This window comes from Bubalus kerabau, chromosome 8 (genome assembly GCF_029407905.1).
Source record: "Bubalus kerabau isolate K-KA32 ecotype Philippines breed swamp buffalo chromosome 8, PCC_UOA_SB_1v2, whole genome shotgun sequence".
Lineage (NCBI taxonomy): Eukaryota > Metazoa > Chordata > Mammalia > Artiodactyla > Bovidae > Bubalus > Bubalus kerabau.
In genome coordinates, this window is record NC_073631.1 from 111,802,093 (window position 1) to 111,811,504 (window position 9,412).

The 9,412-nt window shown below is 40.1% G+C and overlaps 1 long non-coding RNA gene across 1 annotated transcript in view; it reads right to left on the reverse strand.

The window, feature by feature from the left end:
- The window catches only part of LOC129658748 (uncharacterized), a 59,682-nt gene extending 57,516 nt beyond the window's left edge, over positions 1-2,166 (reverse strand). Inside the window, exon 1 of the long non-coding RNA XR_008717505.1 lies at positions 2,043-2,166. This is a non-coding gene — a long non-coding RNA (uncharacterized LOC129658748). The remainder of the gene's footprint in view (positions 1-2,042) is intronic.
- Positions 2,167-9,412: the final 7,246 nt, after the last annotated feature.

The following is a 9,412-nucleotide window of genomic DNA, read 5'->3' on the forward strand; positions in this document are numbered from 1 at the left end:
ATTAAAACAACATAAAGAATACTCCTAGAATGTGTTTGTACTCACCCATGTCTCTTTTTCTAGTATTGTACCATTTTGGAGTTGATCTCAAAACCCCAGAGGTATCCTTAAGATAGAATTTGGTTCCAGACATGTGGGTTAAAAGTTTACAGTTGAGTTTGGGATGGATGTGTGCACACCGCTATATTTAAAATGGATAACTGTGTAGCACATGGACCTACTGTTTAGCACATGGAACTCTCCTCAATGTTATGTGGCAGCCTGGATGGAAGGGGAATTTGGGGGAGAATGGATACATGTATATGTATGCATGAGTCCCTTCGCTGTTCACCTGAAATATCAGCTCTTTGTTGTTAATTAGCTATTTGTTGTTGTTCAGTCGCTCACTTGTGTCTGACTCTGTGAGCCCCTGGACAGTAGCATGCCAGGCTTCCTTGGTCCTTCATTATCTCCTGGGGTTTGCTCACAGTCATGTCTATTGAGTTGGTGATGTCGTCTAACCATCTCCTTCTCTGTCGTCTCCTTCTCCTGCTTTCAATCTTCCCCAGCATCAGAGTCTTTTCCAATGAGTCAGTTCTTTGCATCAGGTGGCCAATGTGTTAGAGCTTCAGCCTTAGCATTAGTCCTTCTAAAGAACATTCAGGTTTGATTTCCTTTAGGATTGATTGATTTGATCTCCTTGCAGTCCAAGGGACTCTCCAGAGTCTTCTCCAATACCACAGTTCAAAAGCATCGATTCTTTGGCACTCAGCCTTCTTTATGGTCCAACTCTCACATCTGTACATGGCTACTGGAAAAACCATAGCTTTGACTATATGGACCTTTGTCAGCAAAGTGATGTCTCTGCTTTTAAATACTCCAATATAAGATAAAAAGTCTAAAAAAGAAGTTTCCAGCTGAACAAGCTGAGCTTTTGATGAGAGATTAACAGAACCACAGAGAGCCAGACAGAGAGACACAGGTCATCTGCGATGTAAAAAGAGGGAAAAGTGAGGAGAAGAGATGAAGAGAGAAGTGAAGGGCGAATAGTAAAATCCCTGGAAACAGAGTTGGGCCAAGATTTTATAACTGAATTCCCTGGTTACACCTCCATCTACACACTAAGATGTTTGTTGAGGCAGAGACAGAAGATGCCCTACAGCAGTTTTATGACTGCTTTCTTATTCTGTGTTTTTTTTCTTAATGGCTCCTGGCCTTTATCAGCAGTTACTTATAAAGATAGGGACTGAGATTTGATGGAAAGATGGGGGAGAAGGAGGCAGGGAAGAAATGCTGGTTTTTCAACACAAACAAACAGATGCCTTTTCTGGCGGCACGACTAGGGAATTAGGACTTTTCAGTTCATTTGCAGAATTTGTTGTAGAAGAGTGACCAAAATCTAAATATTTAGTGTGCATAAAGAAATCAAACTGTCAATAACTAAAAATATATTTTTTTCTGAAAACACTGAACAAAGAGAAAAACTATATAACTATGTCATTAGGACAGTTGTGAATAACAAACAATTTGCAGAAGCAAATACACATCAGGAAAGTTATTTAATAAGGCTGTATTGTATAGTGCTGTCTATTTCAGAAAGCCTACATTTTTTAAATTAGCCCAACAAAATTGTGAAATGCATGCAGCTGTTCTTCAGCAGTTCTGACCTCTCCATTTTTGAAAACTCCTTTGTCCCCTTGGGGATATTCTATTCTGCTTTACACTGTGTTATGGCACCCAGTGCCCTCAAGATCCCAGTCCTGGGAATTTCCTGGTAGTCCAGTGGTTAAGACTCCACACTTCAGGGTTCAGTCCCTGGTCGGGGAACTTAGGTCCTGCATGCAGCTTAGTGCAGCCTAAATACATAAATAAAAATAGAAATCAAGGGGGGAAAAAAAGTTCCAAATCCTTCTCAGTTCTGCTCTCCCCCTACACAAAATATTCATTTTCAGTAACCATACTTTTTTTGTACAAAGGAGTTAAAAATCAGTCTCAACTCTATATTTTTAGACATGTACATTTGTGAATAAAACATTTGCTCCTGTCAAAGAACTTTTACTCACCTATGAACAGTTGAGCAGAGGGAATTTCAGAAAGCTGAGAGCATTTTCATCGTACCTAAAACTTTATTTCAACAAGAGTTTGTTTTGTCAGTGATGAAGCCTGGCAATGGGATTTCTACTTTCTGAAAAGACAACAAACAAGAAAATATCAGAGGATTTTGTATAAATAAATATCTAGAAAATGTATACAGGGTATATATTATATATGTGTGTCCCTGCTCAGTTGCTCAGTCATGTGCGACTCTTTGTGACCCTGTGGACTGTAGCCTTCCAGGCGTCTCTGTCCATGTGATTTTTCAGGCAAGAATAGCGGAATGGGTTGCCATTTCCTGCTCCAGGGGATCTGTTCGACCCGGGGATGGAGCCCACGTCTCCTACATTGGCAGGCGGATTCTTTACCACTGAGCCATTGAGGAAGCCCCATACATGTATGCATATGTGTAAATATATATTTGTGTAGGTGTATAAATATATACATGCATGTGTGAACATTTGTGTATGCAGATATATGTACACATATACACATGTATGATGACAAGTTGGTGTTCTAGGTAGTCTACCCAGAGGGTTATGCTGAACAAGTTATTTAGTTTCTTGGGGCTGTAGAATCTATCTCCGTGTTCTGCAGAGGCAAGAGGCTCAGCTGAAGAATGTCTGACTTGTATTTGGCACCGGGTTTGGAGCAACGTGTTCAATGCCAGCATACACTCCTCTGCATCAAACTGCTGAGTGTACTCTCAAGTTTGAAATGTGTCTTAAATGTCACGGTAACAAAATGGTGCTTTGAGGGAGGTGCTCCAGAAGCACTTCATGTTTAAGAAACAGATTTCCAGGCCTTGCTGTATATACAACACGAGAAGCGCTAGACTCCTTCTTCGAATTCTTCACCACAGCCCTTCCAACAGCTTCCCGACTCCCTGCCCTTGCCCAGGTGCCTGCGAGGTGCTGTCAGCCCCCTCGTCTCTGCACTGTGATGGGATATCAGTTGGTTGTAAGGCTCAGAATGAGGCCAAGCTAAGAAAGAGCAGCCCGAGTGCTGTTCACATAACAGGACAAACTGTATGGGGTGCCTATGAAACCACATTCAAAATATTCACTCTGCAAGTAAACGATTAAGGAAAAGCCACGAGGAAAATTTTATCATTAGTGCCTATCTTTGTTGTGTGGGAGTTCACTTGAAGTATCTCTTCCTGGGGCATCTTTGCTCAATTACTCTCCCCTCCATCACCCCCACACACATTAACTCAGCTTCTTATTATATTGATAGATCAGTGAATTCAGGTTTTTAGTTAAGGCTTATTACAGGGCCAGTGCTGTGCTAGGGACTGTGGAGGTGTTTTAGAAAGTCAAATGATCCATTTCCTTGCCAAGGAAATTGGAGGCCTGTTGGGGGAAGAAAGAGCCATTTCTAGACTCCCCTTAGATCTTATTTTGCGTATCAACCGGTGGGAACTCCGACAGTTGAGTTGCTCTTGACTGTCTATTTACATAATTGTCCCTTGCCCTAAGAGGGATAGGAAGAGGCTGGGGAAAATGTACAGAGTCACCCTCTGTATCTGCAGGTTCCACATCTTTGGATTTAACCAAATGCAGATAAAAAGTATTCACAAAAAAATTTCAGAAAATTCCCCCAAACAAAATTTGAATTCGTTGTGCTCCTGAGACTATTTATACATAGCATTTATACCATTTTAACAACCATTTATATAGCATTTACATTGTATTAGGTATTTTAAGTAATCTAGAGATTGTTTTAAGTACATGAGACAAGGTGCATAGGTTACATGCAAATACCATGCCATTTTATTTAAGGGACCTGAGCATTTGTGACATTTAATATTTGTGGGGATTGTGGAATCAACTCTCAGCAGATATGAAGGACTGTACTGTGAATTTCCATGGGCTCTGATTATCTGAGTTGAAGATTAAAGAAAGAGCTATGACTGGATTCCTCTCAAAGGTAACTTTGCCCTCTTTGCCTCCTAGGACTTGGGGCTCTTTCTATTATAGTGGAAAGAATGCTGGAGACTAAATCTCCTTTGCTTGCACATGTGGGATTCTTGACAAGTGTTGTTGCAACTAGACCACATTTTGGCTCATCAGCTCTATTTCTACCTGGTGCCTCAGCCTTCACTGGCTTTAAGACGGTGGTTCTCCAAGTATGGTTTGTAGATTCCTGCTGGTCTCTTGGACTCTTGGTCCCCAGATCCAAATTTTCATAATAATATAAAGTGTTATTTTCCTTTTCATTCTGTTGATATTTACACCAATGATGCAGAAATCAATGGCTGGTAATTCTTCTAGTGCTTTAGCACAGGCAAAAGCAGTGGGCCCATCTTGTATTCACTCTTCTATATGATATATCTTCCCTACCACCAGACACTCAGTTTTAAATGTCCTGATGAAACAGAAAACATACCCATTTTTGGTCTTGCAAGCAGTGTCATTCATCTCACTGTTTTGAAAATATGGTTATTTTCCATAAGGTGTTATTTGTTTTAATATTTAATGAGTATTTTCCATATTCTGTGTGATGAAAGGAGATTATGCGTGAAGTACTTCTGCTGCATATCAAAGTATGAAGATTGTGTCTAGGAGAGTACTGTGGGGCTAAATTACTCCAGTCTCTTTTCTACAGAATATCACTTTTGCTTGAAAGAACAACCGATAGACACACTGTGGTTTTCAGACAGGGAGATCTGGCAGGCATCATCTCAGAAAAGAATGAAGGGAGCCTGCAACTCTAAGGAAATAACTGACAGAATTTGTTGCCAATGATAAAATTCATGTCTCTATGAACAATTAAAATTCTAGAAAACATTAAACTGCCCTGTGACAGCTTCTCAATGCTGAAAGAACTTTCTTGGGAGATGGGTGATAAGAGTAATGAATGTGATTTTTTAATATTGCCTAATGAAATGTGTCGGTAATTGGAAGATGTTATAAAATCAAGGATGGATAAAAAGATCCATTTGAAGTGCAATAGAGACAAATGGACTTTTAAGTATCTAAGTATGAAAAGTTTGTTGAGATGATTTCAGATTCCAAGTTGCAACTAATGTTTAAATAGTCACTAAGTATTGAATTTTGGTGTAGTATCAAAGGACAGGCACCACAATTATTTGAAAAGTATATAAAAATATTTCTGCCTTTTCCAATTATATATCTGTGTAAAGCAGGATTTTCTTGAAATACTTCCATTGAAATAAAACATTTCAACAGGTTTAATACCAAACACGTGGTATACCTCAGGTATACCTCTTTAGTTTAAAGAACTAAAAAGTTTAAAGAATCTCTTTAGTTCTTTCTCCCTTAATGGTTCTTTACTGTATGGTCTGAGTTTGGCCAGATCCTAAGTATATCCATTCTAATTACACATTAATCAATGGGGACCCATTGACCCACTGTGATATCTTCTTGGGCCAGGGTTTAATTTATCTTCTGGCCTCCATAAATCCTAACTCTAACAGGCAACATGATGGCCTTTGGGATTCCCAGGTATTACTGTCAGATTAGGCATTGTATCCAATAACTCACAAAAATGTTTGGGTAGTCCCCTTCTCAGTTATTCTGGAGATAGCAGAAGGCCACTTTAGGGGAAGATTAGGGCAAGATTGATGTTTATACTTTATATACTTGTAAGAATATTTCAAGTTCCTTTCTTAAAGGAACATTGTCTCCTTTTTATTAATGGGTTCTGGATCTGTAAACTCACTCAGATTTAGTAACAATGAGAGATCACAACTTTCCAATGTAGTAATTTACATTAACAATTCTGTTTTTTTTTCTTAAATAAGACAAATAATTGGTTTCCCACATTTTTAATCCCTAGGAACACCATGGTCTATTATCCTTGGTTATAAATCTTTGTGGATCAAGGCACCTTGGTTGTCAACATAAATCTTGCTATCCATTACAGTAACTACGTGTCAGGTTAGGGATTTCCACCTAGTCTCTGCCATTCCAGAATCCCATCATTCCTACTGGTTCTACATATCTTAGTTCTAGGACAGCCATAATCCAACCATCAAAATGAACAAGCCATCTGCACCTGAGCATCCTTCACTGTGCTGGTGAACTGTTTATTCTCTGAGCCCTCCTGCGAAGTGTGGGCAGATGGCAAGTTCTCCAATCTTATTGTAATAAATGCATTTTAACATTCTTATACTCCGGAGTTTTCCATTAATAACTTTAAGACATTTCTGACATCTCTACAACATTTGTTGTAGGTTAGTGTTGTGTCCTAACTTTAAGGAGTCCTCTCAGAAACATCGCTGGACTGGCACTCGGTGTCCTTGGTGAATCCTGAGCGAGTCTTCCTCATGACTGCTGCCAAAACACAAGTCTACGGGCCTGATGCACAGTGAGGCCAAACAATGCCAAAATGTCAGAGTCTGGAACAGAGAAAGGTTTATTGAGGGCTCTGCAAGGAGATGGGTGACTCATGCCTTAAAAACATCCAACTCCACAAAAGCTCTGGGCTGAGCCCTTTTCTAGGTGAGGGAGGAGCATGGTGAGTTGTTGCAAAGTTTTGCTGTCAGATCCTGTGTTCTTGAGGTCAGGTCATGGTCAGGTAACGATGTTTCTGTAAATACCTATCTCACAAATGTTATCCTTTGTTCTGACAAGAAAGGGCAGGGTCTCCAGGCACAACTTTCACCCTCTGAGGTCCAAATCCTGGCTGAAGAGGAGGCAGATTTCAGCTGGCAGCTCTCTCAGGGCCGGGTCCCCACAGTGCTTTCTATGCAGACTGCCGCTGCCATCAGGTTGCAGAGGCAGGGACGGGGAAGGGTTCTTTGCCGCCTTAAGGTCTGGGCTGAGCCACTGGGTGGCCCTGGCAAGGGCTGTGGAGTCTGGCAGGACACAGCCCCCAGCTGTTCCCTGTGGCGCCCCAGTTCCCCCTCACTGACTCCAGTCCGACTCTTTGCGACCCCATGAATCGCAGCACGCCAGGTCTCCCTGTCCATCACCATCTTCAGGAGTTCACTGAGACTCATGATCATCGAGTCAATGATGCCATCCAGCCATCTCATCCTCTGTCGTCCCCTTCTCCTGCCCCAATCCCTCCCAGCATAAGAGTCTTTTCCAGTGAGTCAACTCTTTGCATGAGGTGGCCAAAGTACTGGAGTTTCAGCTTTAGCATCATTCCTTCCAAAGAAATCCCAGGGCTGATCTCCTTCAGAATGGACTGGTTGGATCTCCTTGCAGTCTCAAGGTTATCTACTGGCAAATCAGCACACAGAATGGCTGCGCACAGCCACCCCGACTCCGTGGAACTGAACTTGCTCTTGGGATCATTCACACAGGCTCCCCAAGCAGCAGACTCCGGAGCAGAGTGAGAGTTCAGTGCAATTGAGAACAAAGTGCTGTTTGATAACCCATCCTAAGAAGGATGGCACTATTGATGGCTGGTGCACATGGCAGAAGCGTAAGATGGGAGGTGAGGCACAATGGGTGTTCAACACAAGACTTTAATGCTCTTTAGGGTTTATTTTTTTCTTTCCGGTTCTGTCTCTCATGACCATAGCCCTGATCTGGCCATTGACTTCACCTGTAATTGCCTTACCCTGAAACACTTAGCTCCCATTTCGAATTATTGAAAATATTTCAAAGTATCTTTAACCAGTATTCACAGTATAATGCCTCTTGATAACATAAAAGAGGTAATAAAGCAGTAAATAAAACTACAAAAACAAACAGGGTTCCCAAAGGGGAAAGATCAGAGGAGGGATAAATTAGGAGCTTGGGATTAACGTATATACAAAATAATCAAGATGGACCTCATGTATAGCGCAGAGAATTCTACTCAATATTCTGTAATGATCTATATGGGAACAAAATCTGAAAAAGAAGGGATATATGTATATGTATAACCGATTCCCTTTACTGTACACCTGAAACTAACATGTTATAAATCAACTATACTCCAATATAAAATAAAAATTTTAAAAAATTAATACATATCCATTGGTATTGGGAGCTCTTTAGGAAACACTTTTAGAGCTCCCTTATGTTATTATTTCCCAGGCTATTATTTAGTGAGCTTGGCTTTATTCATTCATCACATGTTTAATACATAATATAAGCCAGGCACTATGCCAGACACATGAGTCCAAAGATAAATATAATAAGAAACAAGAAGTTTGCAGTGCTGAAACTCTAGTAAAGCATAAATGTGAGCACCTAAATAGTGAAGGACAGGGAAGCCTGGTGTGCTGCAGGCCACAGGGTCACAAAGAGTCAGACACAACAACTGAACAACAGCAAGCACCCAAATAAACCATTTCAGAAGACTGTGAGAATTCTTAGTAGATAAATATGCACTAGGCTGTGGGATTAGAGAGGAAAGAGAAACCTATATTGGTTAAAAAGACAGAAAGTTTCACTAAAGAGTTTAATTTTGAGGTGATTTTGAAGGATAAGTTGGACCTGGAAGGATGGAGAAGTAAGAAGGACATTTGCAAAAGCACAGACTCATGAAGAAATGTGCCATGCTCACAAAGTGGGAATTGAAGCAATATTTTGGGGGTGGTGTCAGGTGAGGGCAGAAATAAGTGATTTAAAATAAATATTGCATGGGAGGTTAGAAGTGGATTGTGACAAATCTTGTATAGTAATATTAGGGAGTTCTTTTATTGTCAAGAAATGACAGATTTAAATTTTGGCTTTGTGATAGAGAGGAAGATAAATTGGAGAAGAGGGCTGAAGCTAGGAGACTGGTTAGAAAATTGTTAAGATAAGTCAAGAAAGAGAAGATATATGAACCAGGGCAGGAACAGAAAGAATATAAAATAATGGATGGAGTTCTAAGATACATATGAAATAGAATCAATAGAACTTGCTTAATTGATTGATTCGCTTGACTCTCTTTCATAAGGACTCTTGTCCCAATCTCAATAATTCTATATTAAAGTATGGAAGAGTCAAAGTTTTCATTTGGATGACTGATAGGTAATACCATTAACTAAGATTGAGATATCAAGGGAAAATCCATATGTGGAGGTGATGGGAAAAAATGAGCTATTTTTGAGAAGTTTCAGGTATAAATGGGGCAAACCAGTGATGATGCCAGTAAAGAACCACACTCAGTTTCTAGAAGAGCTCCTCTACCTCTGCTATCTCAGTTACCAACTGTAGGATTAAAATTACCACATTCATATGTCCAGGAAAAACAGCCCTTTGAAATTCCATTGTCTTACAAGCATCTCAGGCTCATCATATCCTAACCAAAACCTATTTTCCCCTAAATACTGTCTTTATCCAGTGTTATTTGTATTAGAAAATGGCATTTATTTATACTAGAAATTGCATTACCATTCAAAAGATTAGGAATTTTATGTTTATTCAAGAAATATGTACTAACACGTGCC